This window comes from Euprymna scolopes, chromosome 26, assembly GCF_053919585.1.
Source record: "Euprymna scolopes isolate OS-2025 chromosome 26, ASM5391958v1, whole genome shotgun sequence".
Classification (NCBI taxonomy): domain Eukaryota; kingdom Metazoa; phylum Mollusca; class Cephalopoda; order Sepiida; family Sepiolidae; genus Euprymna; species Euprymna scolopes.
This window is the reverse complement of record NC_136507.1, coordinates 100,659,923-100,684,262: the sequence shown is the minus strand read 5'-3', so window position 1 is coordinate 100,684,262 and position 24,340 is coordinate 100,659,923. Positions and strand designations below refer to the sequence as shown.

General features: G+C 34.1%; 1 long non-coding RNA gene across 1 annotated transcript in view; it reads left to right on the top strand.

The window, feature by feature from the left end:
* LOC145247879 (uncharacterized) overlaps positions 1-23,143 on the top strand; it is an 89,094-nt gene extending 65,951 nt beyond the window's left edge. The window contains exon 3 of the long non-coding RNA XR_013863295.1: positions 21,913-23,143. This is a non-coding gene — a long non-coding RNA (uncharacterized LOC145247879). The remainder of the gene's footprint in view (positions 1-21,912) is intronic.
* The last annotated feature ends 1,197 nt before the right edge of the window (positions 23,144-24,340 follow it).

Genomic DNA, 24,340 nt, shown 5'->3' with positions numbered 1-24,340 from the left:
TACGTAGGGGAATATTAGGTAAAAAACGACAATTACTGAGTTCATAAATAATAGTTATTTCGTATCAATTTAAATTTAAAACATTTAGAAAACTGTATAAAACATTGTATAATTTCATCTTAAATTACAATTTCGTATAATTTTGCATGATTTCGTATCAATTTAAATTTAAAACATTAAGAAAACTGTATAAAACATTGTATAAATTTATCTTAAATTATAATTTCGTATAATTTTGCATGATTTCGTATCAATTTAAATGTAAAACATTTAGAAAACTGTATAAAACATTGTATAATTTTATCTTAAATTATAATTTCGCATAATTTCGTATGATTTCGTCTCAATTTACATTTAAAACATTTAGAAAACTGTATAAAACATTGTATGATTTTATCTTAAATTATAATTTCGTATAATTTTGTATAATTTCGTATCAATTTAAATGTAAAACATTTAGAAAACTGTATAAAACATTGTATAATTTTATCTTAAATTATAATTTCGTATAATTTTGCATGATTTCGTATCAATTTAAATGTAAAACATTTAGAAAACTGTATAAAACATTGTATAATTTTATCTTAAATTATAAATTCGTATACTTTTGTATAATTTCGTATCAATTTAAATTTAAAACATTTAGAAAACTGTATAAAACATTGCATAATTTTATCTTAAATAATAATTTCGTATAATTTTGTATGATTTCGTATAAATTTAAATGTAAAACATTCAGAAAATTGTATAAAACATTGTATAATTTTATCTTAAATTATAATTTCGTATAGTTTTGTATGATTTCGTATCAATTTAAATTTAAAACATTTAGAAAACTTTATAAAACATTATATAATTTTATCTTAAATTAAAAAATACGTAGGGGAATATTAGGTAAAAAACGACAATTACTGAGTTCATAAATAATAGTTATTTCGTATCAATTTAAATGTAAAACATTTAGAAAACTGTATAAAACATTGTATAATTTTATCTTAAATTACAATTTCGTATAATTTTGCATGATTTCGTATCAATTTAAATGTAAAACATTTAGAAAACTGTATAAAACATTGCATAATTTTATCTTAAATTATAAATTCGTATAATTTTGCATGATTTCGTATCAATTTAAATGTAAAACATTTAGAAAACTGTATAAAACATTGTATAATTTCATCTTAAATTATAATTTCGTATAATTTTGCATGATTTCGTATCAATTTAAATGAAAAACATTTAGAAAACTGTATAAAACATTGTATAAATTTATCTTAAATTATAAATTCGTATAATTTTGTATAATTTCGTATAAATTTAAATGTAAAACATTTAGAAAACTGTATAAAACATTGTATAATTTTATCTCAAATTTTAATTTCGCATAATTTCGTATGATTTCGTCTCAATTTACATTTAAAACATTTAGAAAACTGTATAAAACATTGTATGATTTTATCTTAAATTATAATTTCGTATAATTTCGTATGATGTCGTATCAATTTAAATTTAAAACATTTAGAAAACTGTATAAAACATTGTATGATTTTATCTTAAATTACAATTTAGTATAATTTTGTATGATTTCGTATCAATTTAAATTTAAAACATTTAGAAAACTGTATAAAACATTGTATAATTTTATCTTTAATTATAATTTCGCATAATTTTGTATGATTTCGTCTCAATTTACATTTAAAACATTTAGAAAACTGTATAAAACATTGTATGATTTTATCTTAAATTATAATTTCGTATAATTTTGTATAATTTCGTATCAATTTAAATTTAAATCATTTAGAAAATTATATAAAACATTGTATAATTTTATCTTAAATTATAATTTCGTATAGTTTTGTATGATTTCGTATCAATTTAAATTTAAAACATTTAGAAAACTTTATAAAACATTATATAATTTTATCTTAAATTAAAAAAATATTTTTTTAACAATTTTATTCTGGAACCATAAAACCACTCTAACCATAAAATAAAACTTTGTCATTTTATCTTCCTTTCGTTTTTTTTTACTTTCTTTTTATTTTCCTTATTTTGTTGGTGATGTAAAGAAGACATGAAAAATGTAAGTTGGATCTTGTTGACGCTTCACTCAAAGTCAAGTGTGATGTTTGCCAAGTGGTTGGAAGAAACAATGGATATGGATGAGGTCCGATTCTACATGCAAGCCTAATACGTAAAGTGATCCATTTGTTTATAAAATTATTCATTAATTTCCCTTCATTTACATTTTTCGGATCTTCTTTTGGAAGGCATCATGTGTCCTTGTATGGTAATCCTTTCTTTTTGTGGAATGCTTTGTAGTGGCAAACGTTACTATAGTGCCAGCAATATGATATAACAATACGATATTAATATTTAAGGGGTAAACTCAAAATTTTCCTGGTTAGCTGAAATAAAATTTAGTCATACATTTACAATATCAAAAAATAACTTCATGTGGTCTCTCACCCGCCCCCTCTCTCTCTCTCTCTCTCTCTCTCTCTCTCTCTTATTCTTTCTGTGAAATTCAAAGACACAATTCTTACCTGTCAAAGATCTCTTTCTCAAAATACCAGTCTGACGGAGGTAAGTAATTCTGACTGATTTTGGCCTTTCTTTAGTTTGTTTGAAGTATGGTTCTGAGTAGTCCTAGACGGTTAATCCTCTCAAGCCTCGCCTCCCCGCATTTGGAGTGCAATTTATTCTTGACTATTTTTAACTGGGAAATGCCGATATTGCTACTCAGATATTTTTGCCTAACCAGAGTGCGCTATCTCTTGCATGGTGACTTAACAAGGCCCACATTCTGACCTTGTGTCCCATCTCTCTGAAAATGGGAAGTATGTAAATAATAAGTATTTCTGTAACATACAAGGTGGAACGATAAAAGTGTTGCCCTAAAGAAAACAACACTGCAACTTTATTTTAAAACTTTTATTGAAAAAACAAATGCGGGTTACTTTATAATGTATTAGAGCTGATATCTATTCAATGTAGCCGCCTTCAGTCTAAATCACTGCCTCGATACGAGTGCGGAACTGGGAGCATGCCTTTTCCACAAGCACCTGCGGGAGCTCTGCTGATACTCGGGGGATTGCGGAGATCAGCCTAGCTTTGGTGTTGTTAGATGTCATGTTAGTAATGTTCTCGATGTATCACCAACGAAGTATTCCAGCGTATTAAGGTCGTCAAGGAACGGAGGATAGTGAGAGAAGGGTGCAAAGTCATAGCACTCCTTCTAAAGCCCAGCTTTAGTCTATTTGGATTTGGGGGCCGGCGCTGAGTCCTGCTGCCACATCTAGAGTCTGCCAACGGCTACTTGATTGTATCAGAGGATCACCACATTTTTTAGTACATCTAGGTACATGTGTACTTTAAAGCCGATTTCGAAATTGTGTAGTGGTAGATCTGTCCCTCATAATGTAAACTAGAAAAAGACCATAACCGTGGCCGGAAACTTAGTTTTCATCATCCTGAGCACGCCCCTGTTATTCGTGACAATCCAGCGATACATTTTGCTGGTGCTGGTAATGGTCCTATTGTCATTACTTGGTTTGGTAGAGAGCATAATTTGTGCAACAGCGCATCTCCGGTTTCGCTCGTTGAAAATTGTGTCATTTTCATATTATTTTTTTTAGTGAATTCTCGCTATTCAACGAGATGCGTGTAGGACGTAATAGATTTACATATGAATAAATTAGTATGGGTTTGAAATAAATACGTCTTCTTGCTTTGGAATGATAAATGCCATGAAAAACTAACCTTTCAGAATAATAAAGCATGTCTTGAGCACACAACCGATCCTATATATTTTTAGCGCATGAGAATTTTACATAGAGTGTATGCTCTTATTTGTGACTTGAAAAGATAAAATATACCCTCTAGCTCTATTCACACACACACACACACACACACACACACACACACACACACACACACACATATATATATATATATTGTTTTTAAAATATAATTATCCACTGACACGTGTTTCATCGTCTACGACTCATCAGAGTGGCTGAATCTAGCAAGATTCGAAACCCCACGGAAAGAAGCCTAAACTCTTACCATTGGACTACATCGCACGACTGTTTGTATATATCGCGTAGACGGTATTTTATTTGTATATATATATATATATATATATAAATATATATATATATATATATATATATATGAGCAAACAGTTAATAAAAAATATGTTAAAAAACACTTTGAAATGAGTTAAAAACATATTTAATCTGAAAAGGAAACACTAGATAAGCGGATAGTCATTAATCCACGGAGTTTCGAAGAAATACTTTCCTTCTCATCAGAGGGTAGGAATTAGCAAAATGCGGGATCGGATTTTGCATGCAGAAGTATTTGATGAAACAACAAGTAAGTCAAAGATCTTACTTGAAAACAAAAAAGTGAAGCAGAGGGAATATGGTGAAGAAAAAGGTGATTACACATGAATGGATAGTCTGGTGGAAGATAAAAAATCCAGTGACGGTAACATCCAAATGTATAACTTCAAGAAAGTTAAAAGAATTTCCATTTGTACAAGTAAAATCCAAGAAAATCCCGTAATTGAAAGAAGATGGTCCATAATAATCCAAAGGCAGAAATCCATGGAAAAATCCACAAAAATGTGTACAAGGAAAAAATGAAAAGATTCCAATAATAAAAGAAAAATAAGATATGCTTTTCTCTCTACTTCCGAGACATAAATATAAATATATATATATATATATATATATATATATATATATATATATATATCGCAAAAACGAAAAGAAGATTTATGTATCGTAAAAACGAAACAAATAAAATAACGTCTACGCGATATATCCAAACAGAGAGAGAGAGAGAGAGAGAGAAAGAGAGAGAGAGTGGGAGAGAGAGATGATAATTAAAGCACACAATAGCAAAATATTAAATAAAAACAAATGAAAACAATAACAAAATAAACAATAAAAAGTGGACATCATGACAAAAATAAATCTAACACAACGGATCCATATGTAACTAGTAATAATAATAATGATAATAATAATAATAATAATAATAATAATACAATTAATAATAATAATAACAACAACATTACTACTACTACTACTACTACTACTACTACTAATAATAATAATAATAATAATAATAATAATAATAATAATAATAATAATAATAATAAACACTCCGGACAACGACAACCATAGTAGAAATAAAAATAGAAATACTAAGAATGAACCAGATAAAGGCAACTGTAGACCCCTCACACTTTACGACTTTAAAATAAATATCTAACCAAAAGCATAGTTTACCAGGCCACAATATTTGTGAAAGAACACCCAAATAACAAAAAATATTGCATACGTATGACTTATTTAGATTTCAAAACCTAATATTATGACCACAAAAGTACATTCAAAATAAAAAAAACATCAAATGAAAACAACACAAGCAAACAAATACTGGGAACTCAAAGAAAGCGGACGTTCGCCAGTAGTCGAATGGAAAATGTTAAGACAAGCAAACACATGTAGAGACTTAGACTATCTATGTAAGTTATGCCTTCATGAAAAATTTGCTATCCTATACTTTAAAGGACCCCAACATCTATTAAACTGTAGGAGAGAAATAGCGAACAACTGTGTACACAGGATAAAATTTACTCTACGATAGCGACACAAAATAATTTTTAAAAATAACAATAACAATAGAAAATAAATGAATAAATAATCATACATATACATAAATTATCATATATATATATATATATATATATATATATAAACTAACATAATATTTAAGAAAATCACATTTAACCACACCTAGGTTAAAATAGGTCAGATCACTAGATATCTACGCTTCTCGCTAAAAAAAATCACACACAAAGGAAGGGTTGAACCTAAGGTAAACTGGGCTTTTGTCTTGTAACACCTGCCCATTGGGTGATTAGGAGGGTCGCGGTGGAAACAAGGAAGCTGATTGGTTAACTAAAACTAAATAGAACGTGCGTATATAAAACGGGAGATAAGCCTGACGAATCATAGCGTGGTGTAAACGCGGGATATTCTGTGTAGCTTCATTGATATATATATATATTTTTATAACTTAATATATATATATATATATATATATATATATATATATATATATATATAAGCGTGAAGAATTAATGAAAAAAACTGTTAAAAATCGTAACAGTGTTGAATATCATCTTGCACACATAACAGTGCGATGTATATTTTCTCATAAACTGTCATAAAATAATAGATAATTTCCTGGAATGTTTAAGTAGACCATATCATCAGAAGAGGATTATTACCCACATAGGTTCCAACATATTTGAATGCGAATTGTTTTCTTTCACTAGTATAAAAGCTAGTTCAACAGAATTCCATGTCAAATGTCCGGAAATTAAGTTAGTTTCATCCGAAGGCGGCACCTAATAAAGAGTAGGCGGCAAACAATAAACGAAATACGAAAACAAAGAAGTTGGTGCACTAGCTTTTCATTCTGTTTTTCCTTTATGTGTGAAATAGATCCTTCATCTTTTGTGTTTGATGAAGTCGTAAAAGCAACCAATAAAATCGGTTTAGGTTTTGTTTGGTTTTCGTTTTATTTGTTTCTGTTGTTTGTTCTTTAACTAGGTCGCAAAATTAGAAAACTAACATATTTTCACAGGAAAAAAAGAGATGTTTCTCTGTATCACTTCTGTCTCTCTTTCTTTCTTTCTTTCTTTCTACCTTTCTCTCTCTCTCCCTCTCTATTTCTTGCGCACGAGTTTTTTTTTTCATTTGTTCTCCTACACACAAAGAAAATCATTATTCTCTATTAATTCGATTATTCAATCCTGTACAGTAAGAGATGTGTCGGTGTATTTGCAATATGATAAACAGTAGCCTAATTCGATAAAATAGATTCCCAAACAGGTGTTCTGATGGAGTGAAGACCACGTCAATCTATAATGAATTCTACTAGAGAATGTTGACCCTCTGTCTCTACTGTGTTAGAAAATTACTCAATCCTGGAAATATCGTCATATCTCTACAAAGCCATCATTCCCCTATACATAGTGTATTGCTGCCAGATCTTGGCTGGTGCATATGCCACTAGTCTCTCTCTCTCTCTCTCTCTCTCTCTCTCTCTCTCTCTCTCTCTCTCTCTATCTCTCTCTCTTAACGTCTTTTACTCTCCTTCTCCAAAAAAGAGTCTTCACCATAGTAGGTCCCGCATTATCAACAAAACTCCAACCACTGTCACATCACCGCAACGTTGCATACCTGTGCTTGTTTTACAAGTGCTTTAATTGAACATGCTCTGACGAACTCATAGCACATGTAGCCACTGATGCAAACACTTCCGACTAATCTAACAAGCAACAAAATTCCACCCCTTCACAATAGAGATCCCTAGATATCGAAAAGCCGTCTACTCCTTTGTCCCCCTCAACTGTTAAACATTGGAATTTTTCCCTGATCTCCTGCTTTCAAGACTGTTTAGACATGCAGACGTTTAAAAATAATGTGCACAGACATTTAGCTGCCTAACTCCTTGCACAGTGTAAGGGGTAAAAAACGTAAAAGACGTAAAAGGGGTTACTATTTGAGACCATATCTAAAGAGATATCGTCTCAAATAGTAACCCCTTTTACGTCCAAGTTGCACTGTGCTTTGTTTGGAGGGGATAAAAGCAAAATAAATAAATAATCAGTCTGATGGCCAAGCGTGATAGAATTCGAAGTTGAGCCATTGTATGAATAAAATACGCGATTGCTATTGCGTCTTTTCTAAAATCACTCACTCTTAGAAGTAAAAGGCGCGTGAAAAGAAAACGGTAAAAACATTTCGTCGATGGGACAGAGGCTGAAGCTTAGATGTCAGTTCAGGGCCTATCAGGTTTGCGACTCTCTTTTCAACCTTGTCAAGGAGCGAGAGACAAGTAGCAGATGCACCAGCCCAAATGTGACAGCAGTACTCCATACATGGGCGAATGGTGGCCTTATAGAGGTACAGGATACTTTCGGGTGTTAGTAGTTGTCTAGCACGGTAGAGAGAGCCCACCTTTCTTGCAGCGGTCCTGGCGATGCCTTCAATGTAATTGCTCCAACTCATGTTTCCTGTGAACGTTAGTCCAAGGAGTTTGAAAGATGTACTCTCAGATAAAGAGTCGTTGGCCATTGCTATATGTGGTAGAGAAGGTTTCTTGTAATTATTGAATGAAACTAGTTTAGTCTTGGAGGCATTGAATGTGACCAACCATTTTTGCCCCCATTCCACTACAGATTGGAGGTCTTCCTCTAGTGTTTCTGCTATTTCTTTTTTTTTACACGGTTGTCACCACTTATCAAGGCTCGGAAGCCACTCAGGGATAAGGGTTATTTAGAAAGGTGTTCATTCGTCTTCCTGTCGTGCCTGTTATAGAGTGTAGTGTCATCAGCATATATACCCATCTCAGAGGCAATATTATCGGGGAAGTCATTTATGAATATCAGGAACAATAAAGGTCCAAGGATAGACCCCTGGGGCACTCCCGCATTTATATCATATTGTTTAGATGTACGACCGTCGAGGACTACCTTGATGTTTCTCTTATCTAAGAAGGACCTAATTATGTTAAGTATTCTACCAGTGATACCGTATGATCTAATTTTCCTGAGGAGACCCTCATGCCATACCCTGTCAAAAGCCTTAGATATATCTAGAGCTACCGCTCTGCCCTCCCCCGCATTGTCCAGTGATTATCCAGTGATTGTCCATAGTTATCTTCTAGGCCTTAATATGTAGTGGCCTATTATCAATATATATATATATATATATATATATATATATATATATATATATATATATATATATATATAAAGAATTATTTTCTTTCTCGGAAACAGAACCAGTTATCAGAGAGAATGGAGGTGCAGTCTGAAAGATGAGTAAAAATAAAAAGTAGCGATAAAGGAATTAGTTATAAGTGTTGAACTATGTTAAACACTATTCGATTTCATATTTTTCATGCAAGATCAGGTAACTTTAGTGACGTGTGCGAATGATGTGAAGTCTTGTATATGCCACAAAATGTGCAAGAAATGGCGAGTGTGACATATCTGACAAATAATATTGTGAAAAATAACTTAATCTGAATAAAATGTAACTGGCAGAAAAACTGTAAGCATCCTCTTCAACTCTCTATGGATATTTCCAGCGTCCTGCTTAACTCTCCACAGACATTTCAAACTTATCGGAAGAAAGCGAAAGGAAGAAACTTTGGTTACACGTGCTATTTCACTTGGTCAACGAACACAACACCCCACTATATGTATTAGTCTGTTTAGCCAGAGAACACAAAAAACAATTAAGATGCAAATTTCTTTCAACACCAAACATATTCAACAGATTTAACAACTGAATTTTTTAGTTTCGGTCAACTCAAAATTTATTACTTCAGAAAAGATATCTATAGTGTGTCATGGATGTATTACGTAGGCACTAGAAAGTGTGCGTTACATTGTATTCCCTTTAAGGGGAGCACGGCCCTAGATTTACTTTATGTTATGTTGGTGGGGTGTAAGGTGTGTATGCAATGGGCGTCGGATATAATGAGTTTCTTCGTGTCGTCTAGTGTTTCGAAATCTTCCTTGTAGATGTGTGTGTGTAACTGTTTATATATATATATATAACTGTTTATATATATATATATATATATATATATATATATATATATATTACACACATTGATACAGTTCAACACGAAATATGGCATTTAGTAAAAAAAAAAAAAAAAACAATTCCTAACAACAAAGGGACGAAACATCTTTCTTTGAGTTGGACGTTTTGCCAAACAAGGAAAGATTACCTTAATTTATCTGGGATTTTGAGTGACGAATCTGCAAAAGCTACAAAAATGATGGGATCTTTCTATCGCTCCAGTAGATATCTCACTTCTGATGCAATTCTCTATCTATATAAAAGCCAAGTACTTCAAAGGATGGAGTACTGTTGCCACATATGGGCAGCAGCTGCTTGAAGCAGCTCATCCTGTTTTGACAAAGTTCAAAATAGACTTCGTAGCTTATTGGGGGGTGCCCTTTTCTCTACCCTGCAACTTTCACACAGAAGAGATTTGCGAGTCTGTTTCTGTTTTATCGTTATTTCCATAGCAAGTTCTCGTCTGAGCTTCAATCTATGATTCCTCCTCGCCAAACTTTCACAAAAAACACTTGTCTAACTGAAACCACTGTCAATAATTTTCCCAACTCTTTATCTGTGCCTAAACTTAAAAGTAGATTCTATGAACAAAGCTTCTTTCTTAGAACTGCACGCCTGTGAAACTCTCTTCCCTTTGCCCGTTTTCCAGCTGACTACAATTTGGTAGTCTAAAGTCTAACGTAAACAAATTCTTGATGAACTGTCCACTTAAGTTATCCAATTTACCAAATTTCCACTACTAACGATTACTACGATATTATCCCATTGTTTACTGTAGTCAGCTGGAAAATACTGTTTGGCACTAATGAAAAACCCTAGATAATCCTCATCGTATCTGAAGTTCTATTGTTGGCATTGGTTTCCCCGATATATTTCTAGCCATTATTATTTCAAGAAAGACATAAACTACTTACAGGACGAACCACGTGAATGTTGCCAAATATCCTAAATGAATGTGATTTTCATGGAACGAACTTAATTCGAACTTGAGATACTTAGGTCTTCAGTCCGTGTTTTTTATCACTGAGACAGCCCCACCTCGGATAAGTGAAAAAAATAACACATAGATTGAAGTTAGATTTCTAGTACATATTACTGGATTGCAGAAATGATTACGAATTTTATTAAAGATTTTGTATTTGGTAATTTTGGAGTCACCCTATATCTCTGTCTGCATTAGTGCTTAAATGCTCATAATAGATTGGATGTGTTTCTAATAATCGATTCTATAGACGGCAACAGAATCTGTTAGACAATGCTGGGGCAACATCGGATTACCTTGCTAGTAGTATATTTAGGAAATAGACTATTGTTATTAAAAGTTAAAATGTTAGACTAAAGAACATAATTATTTGTCGGTAACCCTAACCCTCACACTAACCCAAACCCTCACACTAACGCAAAATCTGTTGCGTATAAAGACAAAAATGTTTATAGTTTTTGAATTTGAAGCAGATTAATAGAACAACAAATTAAGGAACCAAGAATGCGAGCATGACTTATTGAATGTTTTAATAATCGAACAAACATGTTTAAAAAATAACAGATTTAAATAGAGGTAACGTGATTAAAAGTCACATGTTAAAAGATGTGAGTTGAATGATGTAATAACAAGCTAATAGTAGTAGTATAGGCAGAGTATGTCACTGATAAGTCAGACAGATACACAGAGACAAACAAATAGTTGGAGAGTTTGAGACGCGAGTCAAATAGCGACATGACCTTTTGGCCCTGTACGACGGGGGAATCAGAATATAAGACACGTGCAACCTTCCAAAAAGAAAACATTTGGAATAAAAATATAAAAATATAACCGGAGAATACAAGTTGTTTCTTTGGAAGGAATCGTTATTTTTTACATAGGAGTCACCGCTTATGAAAGACCCGGATATCATTCAAGGATAAAGGTTATTTGAGTGGTCTTCGATGCACTCTCACGCCTGGGTTATCAATACGTGTTATTGAGTTAATGCAGGCGGCAGTTTCCAAATTACCGATCATGTTGTAAGCAGTCAACTCAAATTCTCTGACGATCGTTTCATGGAGATATTGTTCGAAACAATAATAGCTTTACCCAGGTTGTTAGTTTTGTGTCGTTAACCACTTTACTACTGTCAGCTCGTAAAAGATATATATGAAATCACAGATTGGTAGAAATTACATAAAATAAAAAAGGGTTCGAATAGCATACAGTTAAAAAATATAACGCTAACAAACAGACATTAAGTAAGTAAATTATAGACTACATCTAGTTTGACTAATTAAAATGAAGAAAAAAGTCATAGGTCGATCAAGAAATACGAATGAAATTGAATGGTTATTATCTATAGGAAAAAAGCCCCTGAGAAACCAATGTCAATTCATTGATTTTTAATATAAGAATGGCATTTATCATACTTGATTCGTGTCCATTGCTCGATTGATTTCAATTTGCGTTCATTAATAAAAACCAATAAACGCAAATTGGACTAAAAATACACTTTTTACAATTTCTCTTCTCAAATGAGATAAATTGATTATCGAATTTGCTTTTCTTTATTCAATTAGATATCTCTTTCAACTGATCGAAAATAATTTTTAGCTTGAATACTTCATAATTAAATACAGATTTACAGTCGCATTAATGAAGAACAGTAGGAATATCGACGACTCTTGTTTAGTCATCAGACAAACAAGGGAAGTAGAGGGCGGTTGACCGTTGTGGTTTGACAGTATGTCAAACATCGCTGGGTCATATTGCCCTTTCTGCTTTCCGCATCCATCAACATGCGAAGTCCATTTTACCTTCTTGATTCTATTATTAGCATTGGTTTCTATAATTGCTATTTTAGAATAAGGTACACGCAAGAGAGATCACATGAAGGTTGCCAACATCCATAGTGAAAGTGATGCTATAGATCCAACATACATCACGTCGAGTCACCATTTCGCGTCAGAATGCATATTATTTTCTCCTAATAAACGAAATGAAACATCAGTCCATTAATGTGTTGCTTAGTTAATTGTTTTAAAGCATCGTGTAACTGCAGTAGTTATAGCAGGAGATTGAAGGTGAGTCGACTAGTGTCTAAAAACACTTCGGAAAAGTTTTGTATAGCTGAGCGTCATCAGTCTGGGAAGACAACCCATCGAAGAGAAGAAAAACACCAGGTTCAAAATCCCTACTGTCTTACAGTAACAATCACACACTAGAAAATATTTCAGAGTTGATCCTCACTAAAAATCAAAGTCGGAGTTCTTGATCCATTCAAAAACATTCTGCAACATCCTGAACCGCTACTGCAGACAGGGGTATCGGCGTTTGTCCTTCTAGTGAAGCATTCCATGGGCAAGAAGAGGGTACTTCTGACGTTTTTGCTTTTATTTTTTCATGCATTGTCATCTAAGCTTCAACCTCTGTCCCATCGACGTTTTGTTGCATCCCTCTACCTGTTCTACAAGTATTTCAATCGTGAATGCTCTGACGAACTGCAAGCAATTGTGCCCCCTCAACGTAAGTACCCCCGACAAACCCGACAAGCAGCAAAATCTCACCCCTTCACAGTTGAGATCCCTAGATGTAAGAGAGCCTTTTACTCCAGTAGTTTTTCCCCCAGAACCGCTAGACTTTGGAATTCCCTTCCGGGTTCCTGCTTCCCCAACTGTACTGATATGCAGAATTTCAAGTGTAACGTGAACCAACATCTTGCTGCCGAACTCTCCACATAGTACCCCTGTGACTTATGTCCCTGATAGTAGCCCTCTACAGCAAAGTGGCAATGTGCCTTGATTGGGGTAAAATTACAACAAAAATAAAATAAAAAAATAAGCACCATTAAATTGTATGACAATGGTGAACAAATTAGAACGTTCCCGGCTTTTTTTCATCGTAGGTGAAAATTTAAAACAGTTTTGTCACGTAATTATACAAATAAATTATTTAAAATGTGATTTTTATTTTAGAATAATAACAGGTCACCTATCGCTGTCCATAGCAAAAGTGTTACATAAGTTTATTAAAACTTCAATCTTGTTCTCTTTCGCAACCTTCGTTTTTCCTAATCATTCTCTTCTTTTCGCCCAGCTATTCCTCTCTCTGAATATGCACACGCGTTCCTTGATGTAGATTTCTTTATAGATGAGTTGGTATAGAGGAATTAACTCCATAAAAGAATCAAAGTTAATTCTTTATAGTTGTAGTAGTAGTTGTAGTTACATCCTCTGACAAAATTTGTATTAATTTAGGGTAAAATAATGAATGTTTTAATTTTTTTGATATTATTAACCAACGCTGATCAAGACTATATAAACTTTGTTGGTTTTCGTTTAGTAGTTTTGAACTTTTACCTGAACACATGCACACAAACAACTTTAGAAAGAACTTAAATGTATACTAAACACTATCCTCGAGCGGTTAAGGTCTCTCGGTGCGAAAGTTTGTCATGAAAAAATAGCATAAAGATACGATTTCCTGCAAGTACACCCTAACTAAATATTCGAACTAACATAGTATTCGCGGCCCAATTAAGATCTCGTCAATATGGATAACCCACAAGGAAATGATCACTTTCTTCAAGTGATGTTACCTCAATTAACTAAACAAAGCTGGATACTCAACCAGATTAGATGAATTCTTGTCCTGCAATCTAGTAAGACCAAGAGACTAAATGAAAGGTATGTTGTAACATATTTAAATGGTCAATTGGAGAGGAAAAATATATTCCGAACTAACTCCTTGTTTAAGACGTAAAGGAGACTTTAATGGAATATTCGAATACCTATGTGTCAAATAAAGATCAAGTGTTAGCCCCAGAATGGGGTCCCTTGATTTCTCAGAACATCGACTAAAAAAAAAAATACAAATAAAAAATGACAACTTGCCGAATATACAAAGTTCGTTCCAAAAGTAATGTCTATTTTTAACTCAAAAACTAAAACGTTGAAGCGATACGAAGACAAGAGTAGTATCATTAAAAGGAGCGACTATTTGTGCCTAAGAACTTATTTTTCTACACAGTCACCACCATTACAATACCCCTTCGCCACCCTCTTTTGATGCCTCGGTCGTAAAAATCTATAGAGCTTTGTTACTCATATCACTGTTGCCACTCTGAATTTTACGAATCCATCTCCTTACTATGCTGTGCTCAACTACATCGGCTACGTAAACGTTCAGCAGGTGCCGGTGAATATTGATCAGTTCATTTTTTTCGACATAGAGAAAGTCAATGATGCTTCACTGCTTCCGACTCACGTTCATGATATTGGGTGTAATATTAGAGGCAGACACCGTCAATATCTGCAACAGAGAGATTAAACTTTAAGGTTATGTATGCAGAACTTCAGTCATAATGACAATGCAATCTGAAATATCATTTGATCTATTCAGGCGGAGTAAATAAAAGGCGGCATTACTTTCGATACGTCGTTCATAATAGTTTGTCATATTTATCCTCCGTTAGAATTTTATGACTTTATTTCAGCTTTTGTGTAACTTTTCTGTAAATTCATCCGTAATCTATATTTCTTATTGATATATGTAAATTTAACTTATTTCTTTACAAACAAAAGATGCATAATTAAAACAACGCATTTATCACTATTAATTCTGTAGTGATTCGATTATTAATTTTAAAATATAAAAACCTAGTGAATCATTGCCAAATCGCAAGAATTATTGAAAAGAAAGCAAATGTCTTTATATATGATCGACATGTTTTTATTTAATTGAAGAAAATAAAAAAAACGGCTTCAATATTTTCTACACTGACAATACAAACATGTAAACACGTGGTAAAGATTAGAATTCCCGCTAAAATATGGAAGTTATGATAACATTGTGATTCACTGTCATTAAACGTTGAAATATGAAACCATGTGAAGGTTTATTGTTGCAAATCGCCGAAAATATAACTCAGTTTCTCGCACAACTCGAAACGAGATGCGCAAAGCAATTGCATAAACATCTGAAAGCATCCTCAACCGTAAACGAAGAAATCATTGCCATATCGTATGAATCTGAAGTTCCTATGGTTGGCATTGGTTTCCTCTGTGTTTTTCTACTCAGAATTTCTTTTAGAAAGACATTGGCTATTACAGTAGGGACCTGTGAAAATTATGAATATACTAAATGAAAATGATTTGTGGAATCAACTGGATTCGATCTTGGAACACCCAGTTCGTCAATCGGTCATCGTCATTGCACCATACAGAAATACATTTATACGAGTATGTAACTTGAAAAGGTACACTGAAAAAATCTTCGGAACCAACACCGAAACATAAACCATTACCTTAAGAACAATAATCACTCTTAAGATTACTGTGATAAATAATTACCTAATGCCATTTTCCATCTATACCTAGCTGCTATCGCTTTATAGTTAATACGACAAACGAAATTTATGGAATATCTGCAGAAACAGTATTCGTTTGCAGTTATTGATCTACACTGAAACATTAAAATACACTTTCTTTATTATGTGCTAAGTTGCTGGCAAACGCATGCATAATTTCCAGGTACACTTTTTTCATATACGTACGGATGTATATTATTAATAATTCAGCGACTCACTCAGTTTATGAAAACACTGTCTTTATTTTGACATTTCGACTAGTGGCGTGTGACAGGTGCTACAGAGTGAGAGAGAGAGAGGGCGAATAAGACGGCGCATTTCCGACGAAATACGATCACACACGCGTCTGCCTGACTCATCTCTCTGGCTGTTGTTCTCCCTGTGTCCGTCGCTTATTTATGTTGACCGAATTCTTTGTTCCTTTGTCTGGCCATTAATGCACAGCTCCTGGCCAGTATCTAGGGTGCATTACCTCAGAGGCTGGTTCGTTTGGTACTCAGAAAACCTGACATTGTCCGACCATAATCCAGCAAATTATTATGCATAGTTTGATTGTTTGTCTTTCCTCTTGCTTGCGCTCCTTACGTTATCCTCTCTGATTGAGGGAATTCCATTTACTTACAACAACTTCTTAGTCATGTCTTTAAAAACAGATGAAAAGCAGTGCTCATGTATTTATCATTATCTTTGTCCCAAATAATGATTGGAGAAAAAGAGAGAAAGACAAAGAGAGAGAGAGAAATCGAAATTACTAATTAGCTATATCTTGTCAGCCCATTCTTTTACGTTCAGAGCCCTGGGAACATCATTTACCTCTCTAGATTATTGAAATAAATAAATACGTGGGTATGTAAATATTCATCTATTCTTCTACCGTTACATATACTAGCGGTGCTATCTGAGACAAAAGTATAACATATTTATATTAAGATATCTATTTTTATCTTTCCTCCTCCCTTGTCTTTCTCCCGCCTCCATACCCCCATTTTATCCTCGCCTAGCCAATTCTTCTCTTTCTTTCTCTCTCCCTCCGTCTTTTTCTCTCTCGCTCTCTCCCTCGATACAAACACACACCCATTCCTTTATATGGATCTTTTATGAAGAATGAATTCACATAGGGGAAATAACTCCATGAAAAAGTTATGTTATTTCTCCTTAGTTCGTAGTTTAAAATTATGCGTCAAAAAGTGAATATTGTTTTCTAAAGGTTAGATATTAGTCATTCCGGTGACACTGATTATGAATATACCAACTTTTTGGGTCTTTGTTTTGTAATTTAAAAATTTTTATTGGACATACACACAGAGATAACTTGCCTTCATATTATTGATTGACTAATGTATCAGCAAAGCAGATATCTCCGCTAGTAATTTCTAATTGTACTGCATATTTGGTTGATTTTTTTTTAATTACACCTTTCTTAAAAATATACATCAGTAAACTTAAAAATTGTCTCATCAGTTTGTTCAAGTTGGGGACGGGGCATCCTACCAAATACCAAACATTCACACACTAACTCAGGTATTTCAACCGGGAGATTTTTTAAAGACTTTGACGGTCCCTATAAGTAAAAATTGTTTGAATCTCTCTTGCACTTTGTTCACCGAGTATATTTTTCAGATAGTTTTTGAAATTATTTTTCATGAGTCCGGTTACTCCTATAATAAGTGGAATGATAGAGATCTCAAGATTCCAATTTCTTGTCATGTCATACATAAGACCTTGTTATTTCGTTATCTTTTCTCTCTCAGCTTTGTCTAACCAGCATCATTGTGTGCACTGACTTCTAGAAAGGTTGCTTCTTTCTCCTTCTTGTCCCATATTACTGTGTGATTTTATGACCTCATTTTCTAGGTGCGTACGAGGTGCCTTCAATAAGTTTTCAGAATTTTTTGTATAAGCATTTAAAATTGTCGCAAACTCTTGAAAATTCAGTATGTTATTGCTATACATCTTATGAGATGACTGACCAATTTTTATAATTTCAGGTAATAAAATAACAGCTACAATTGATTGTCACAACTTGTGAATTTCAAAAATGCAATCTGGACGTGAGGGCACGTTAGAAGAACGATATGCAATAAAATTATATTTTAAACTTAGAAAAAATGTAACAGAAACGTATGAAATACTTTAGACTGCTTTTAAATCTTTTTGCATGAATCACGCATCAGTTTTTGAGTAGCATAAGACATTCAAGGATCAGGGAGTCTGTGAAGGATGATGAGAGGTGTGGGAGGAGTAAGGAATTCAGAATACCAGAGTTGATTGGACAAATAAAAAATTTCATGGATAAGAGCCGCCGGGTGTCTATAGACATAATGAGTGCACAGTTGGATGTCAGTTTAGGAACTGTACACACAATTATTCTTCAGGAACTTTAGATGCAGAAGATTTGCGCGAATTCACTTGTCCACAACCCCAGATTTGTCAGAGACTATTTGATTAAGATGGGCATCAAGATATTTCCTCACCCTCCCAATAATCCCGACCTTGCGCCTCGTAACTTTTGATTAATCCGTAAGCTCCAGGAAAACCTTAGCAACTGTCGCTATGAGAAGATGAAAAATGCTATTGCGGAGGTCATTGACACGCTCATACAAGATGACATTCGACTGGGGCCTTCTAGAAGTTGTTGGAATGGTAGAGAAAGTGCATTGCAACCGGAGGAGATTACTTCGAAGGGGACTAGAGTTTCATGTGTGTACTATCAATAAAATTCTATAAGATCCTATTTGTTATTTGCCAAAACTGGTGGGAGTCAAGCCGCTGATCAACTGCTTTGGATTTAACGGATTGAGCATATAGCTCTCTTGCATTTTTTATTACTCTTTCACAGTGTTTGCTGGCATTCCTGAAGGCAGCTTAAGTCTCAGTGCATCTATTACGTTGGTAGCAATGAAAAAAGTGATTTCTGTGTACAATCGCAGCAGCACATTCTGGGGAGAACCATGGCTGGCTGTTAGGTTTTTGTTGGAATTTTTTAGATGGTATGAATCGGTCTATGCCTACAATTAACCATTCGGTCAGGTCTGATACTATAGAGGATACATCCTTTTTAAATATGGAATGCAGAGATAGATCAGATATGAATGTACGGAAGCTATCCCATACAGCCATGGACTATCGGTATACAGTACTGTGGAGGAGTACGTCTGAGGACTTATTATATTTCATTTTTATCTTAACTGATACGACGGAGCGGAGAAAGAACGACACATAAATATAGCTCAGGGGAAGTTGAGAGAAAAAGGTCTAGAAGGCTTGCATATTGGCCTGTAGTATCGGGCACACGGGTGGGCTCGCGAACAATCTGAGTGAGGTCATAATCAATGGCAAAATCATGACAGAACCTCCCCACATCGTCTGTCTTATTTGAGTGTGTCAGCCATTCCATGTTATGGACGTTGAAGTCACCACAGATGTGAATGTTAGCCGAGGGATGTGCAGACAGGATGTGGTCTATTTTCTCAGATATAGTCTCAAAGATAGTAACTCCGCTGTTATGGGGCCGAAAGAGGGCAAATATAAATGCAGTGGTGTAAGCAAATGCAATCTGGAAGCACATATAAAGTAAATTAGGATTTTCTCTAAAGATATCCCTTTCACACGGGAAGCCATCTTTTATGTAGGTACATATTCCATGCCCATGGCTATCTTGGGGGTCAGATTTAGATGTTAAGTTAGAGTATCCGTTAATTATGAACTCATCTAGGGAAGTGGTTGGCCCTATTCCAGTTTCGCTTAGAAAGAATATGTCCGGTTTCGTCTCCTGTAATTGGGTTTCAACCTCTGGAAGGTTGGAACGTAGACTCCTTATGTTGGAGAAGGAGACAAGGTAGTAGGGGTCTATGTTGGAAGACGGGGTTCTAGATTTGTTCGAGTGTTTTTCTGGAGATATTTCATATTTGGTTTTGGGATTTGTGAAACAGGTCCGCATAGTTGATTAGAGCAGGATAGAGAGGGAAAGTAAGGGAGAAAAGGACAGAATTTTTTAATGTAGCACATGATAAGGTAAAGTCTTAACCATTACCCACTTGCATGACATCGAGAGTCCCCAGCAAAGACTACTGCATGGTCCAGAATCCATTCACCAAATGACAATACAGCAGCCCCAGTACTTTGCACCTGCTGATAGGACAGCCTCCTTAGTGGTTAATCCAATGTTCGGGTCCCCGACTATCAGGCGGATAACGTCAGCCCAAATGAAACGTTTACCTTCAGCACCCTTACCAGTGACATGGCCACAAGGATAGACATAGAGACAGAAAATTTTCCGACATCTTAGACTACTGTTCACCAAGTACTACAGACATGGAAAGCAGCTTCTTCATGCTTTGTCAGAAAAAATCACTCATTTGAATGAGGACTGAGGGACAAAAAAGAGAAGCGAGAGTTACTGGAGCTGCCAATAACACATCCACTGCATTATCTACTCTCCATTAAAAAAATGGAATAGGTACGAGAGACTTATCAATATCTACTTAGTCCGGTGCTCAATTATCAATTCAGGACGCTGTTTGAAAATAATCTCCCCTCCCATATTAATGTGGGGATGTTTTGGCGTTATTTATCTCGAGTTTGAATCATTCGAGCTTTACTTTATAATTAAAATCCAATAATGAACTGTTATCAATTTGTGAAGTTGGCTTTATTTTGCATTTATTTACATTTGAGTTTAGATAATTATTCAAGCTTTTAATTTGGAAGGTTCTCGTTTTCATGGGTGACTTTTTTTTTCTTTTCGTTTTACATGTAACAAGACAATAGTGGTTAACATATTTGACAAAAAAGATTTCAGAACAAAAAAGAAAAAAAAGAAGCAAGACAAGATAGGTAAAATTAAGTTACGAGTTTTTAAGTCAAAGCTGCAATAAGAAAACAGTTAGCGGTAATTAGCACAAAATAGATTTCAAAAAGTTAGATGGAAACATTTTTTAACCTTAGCTTAAGAGTAATGCGACCTATCCTTCTTTAGGTCATATCGGAAATGGGAAGCTAGCAGACATTAATTCTAGGTACATAAAGACATGGTGGACGTTGTGCGTGTATGTTGGGGAGGGGGTAGTGCTTTTATTTATTTATTTTTTATTTCTTTGTCTATTCTTCTTTTTTTTTTTTTTTTTTTTGCTTTATCTATCGGGTTTGAATCTTCGAGCTTCTCCTTATAATTAAAATCCAATAATGAATTTTATCAATTTGTAAAGTCGGCTTAATTTTGTATTAATTTACATTTGAGTTTAGATAATAGTTCAAGGTTTTAATTTGGAAGGTTCTCGTTTTCATGGGTGACTTTTTTTTTCTTTTCGTTTTAAATGTAACAAGACAATATTGGTTAATAGCATATTTGACAATTTCACTGTTAAGGACCCTAAATTCCAAAAAAGCTTTCTACTCTAATAGTTTCTTACATCAAACAGCTAGAATTTGAAATTCCCTTCCTGCTACTTGCTTCTGTGGCTGTACTGATATGCAGAAGTTTAAAGTAACGTAACTCAACATTTTTTTAATATTCCCTATGCATGGTCCCAAATAGTAGCTTCTTTAAATCCAAGTTGCGATATGTCATGTTAGGTGTGAGCGTGAGTAATATACATATATATATATAAATATATATATATATATATATATATATTACATTCATATATATATAGAGAGAGAGAGAGAAAGAGAGAGACACAGAGAGAGAAGGAGATAAGAGAGAAAGAGAGAGAGATTAGGTTGATGAGAAACGTCTTGCAGAATTTATAATTCGGATTTCAAATGATTTATTTTCAAATAAGCTTTCGTTATAATACCTTCGATCTATATATTATTTTAAAGAGCGTTTTCAGTCCTATCTATATCGTTTAAGTTACAATTGTTTTAAAACAGTTATGTTTTTTTTTCAGAGTGTTGAATACAAGATGGAAAAAAGCAAATATGGACAATTCTCTTATTCCAATTCAAGCTAGGCCGAAAACCTACAGAAACAGCTCGTGATATCAACAAAGTGGTTGGCCCAGGAGCCACTATAGAACACACAGCATAATGGTGGTTTTAGAAATTTCGCGGTGGTGGCGAAAGTCTTGAATATAAATAGTGTAGACAACGATCAATTAAGAGCCTTAGTCGAAGCGAATCCATGTACAACGGTTCGAGAACTTGCTTATTAGTTAGACGTAACGTATGCGATAGTTTCCGCGACTTGAGAGAGATTAGAAAAACAAAAAAGCTTGACAAATGGGTACCTAACGAACTGAAGGACAACCCCCCTCCCCCGAAAAAAATGCTATTTTTATTACGCAGCAAGAACGACGCGTTATTCGGCCGGGTTGTGACTTCCGATGAAAGTGGGTTCTTTTCCATGCTCGTCTCAGTGGTTAAACGCTGACGAAGCCCCACAACACTACCCTAAGTCAGAGTTGCACCAAAAAAGGATCATGCTGATTGTTTCGCGATCTGCCACTAGTCACATCCATTAGAGTTTTTTGAATGCAGACGAAACCATTACAACGGAGAAGTACTGTCAACAAAAGGGCGAAATGCAATAGAAATTTTAAGAACAACACACATCATTAATCATCAGAAATAGCCCAATTCTCTTTCAAGAAAATGTCCGATCTCAAGTTGCTAAACCACCTATGCAGAAGTTGACCAAATTAACCTACAAAACTCTTTCTCAACCGCAATACCCTCCAGACATCTCACCTAGCGACTACCATTTTTTTTTCAAGCATCTCGACAATATTCTGCGTGAGAAATGCCTAAAAAGTCTAAGCGATATCAAAAACGCTTACAGCGACTTCATCGCTATCAGAACGCAGGATTTTTACTTGTTTTGCGTTGGCAAAAGTGTTTCGATTCTGAGGTGCTTATTTCGATCAATAAATATTCGTTTAAGCCGATATATGTTCATCTGAATTTAAAAGTTGAAAACCGCAAAAACTTTCTTCTCAAAATATTATTGGTTTTCTCGATATTTTTCTAGCCTGATTTGTTTTTGCCTAGAAAGACATCGGGTACTTATAGGAAAGACCAAGTAAAGGTCGCTTACTTGTGAAATGAAAGTAATTTTTCTGGATCGAACTAGATTCGAACTTTGAACACTAAGTTCGTCGGTTCGTATCGTTGACCACTTGATCACCGTCAACTTCCATTCAACGTAAAGGGAAATGAGAATAGCAAGACTGAAACTTGTTTACATGTATTCACCAATGTTTCGTCTATATTTTAAGACATTCTCGATATAATTGACTTTAGACATAAATAAATGAAGCAAGCATGGTCACCTGTGAGTGCACAGTGAACGAAGCATAAAACATGACTAAGTTAAGCATTTGCCCCCCTCCATTTAGCCCCAAAAGTCCCCAGGGACCTCAAATCCTGGTGAAAATGATCAAACTGTGCAGTTTTAGGCCTTAAAATATTAAATTTGAGTTCTGCACCATGCAAAAAAAAATTGTAAATGAAAAGTCCATTATTTGCCCCTTTCTCATTTAGCCCTAAAAGTCAACACATTTAAATTTGAGTTCAGCACCATTCAAAACTGCTAGACATACACACATTTTTTGTGGACAAATATGGTAAAATAGTCCTAAAAATGGAGTGTTTTTATTAGCCCTGAAAGAGCCCCTGGGGTATACCCATGAATTATCGCGAAGTTTAGACACACTAAATTATATAGAAATCAGTTAGTTACAACTTTTCAGATAGTTTTACAAAAATCCAAGGCATCAATTTTTTTTAATAAGGACAGCAGTGCCAATTTTAGCCATTTTAACCTGAAAGGCACCGAGGGGTGGAGGGGCGACAACCGATGTTTTTTTCCGAAAAATCTGTTGTTACTTTTTTACTCATATCATGTTTAATGTTGTGCAAAATTTCCAAAAATTCCAAGGCGTAGTTAAAAAAAAAAAGGGTGAATTTACAGGTCCACCCAACTTTTGTCGGAGGAACCAATTAAAATATTAATTTGAAAAATTATACATATATATATATATATATATATATATATATATATATATATATATATATATATATGTATGATTAGTTTTTTTTGGAAAAAGAATTCCAGCAGAGTGCTCAATTAAAAGGAAAATCTAAACTTTAAGAGCGTATTTATATTTTGTGTACAGAAAATTGTTAGTTGGGACAGATCATTGGTACCGTCGGTTTCAAGCCCGATAATAAGGCCCGTTTAAGGTATCCTTATCAAGCTCTCTTCAGCTAGACGAATATTGGCTGAAGAGAGCTTGATAAGGATACCTTAAACGGGCCTTATTATCCGACGGTACTAATGATCTGTCTCAACTAACAACTTTCTGTACACAATGTATA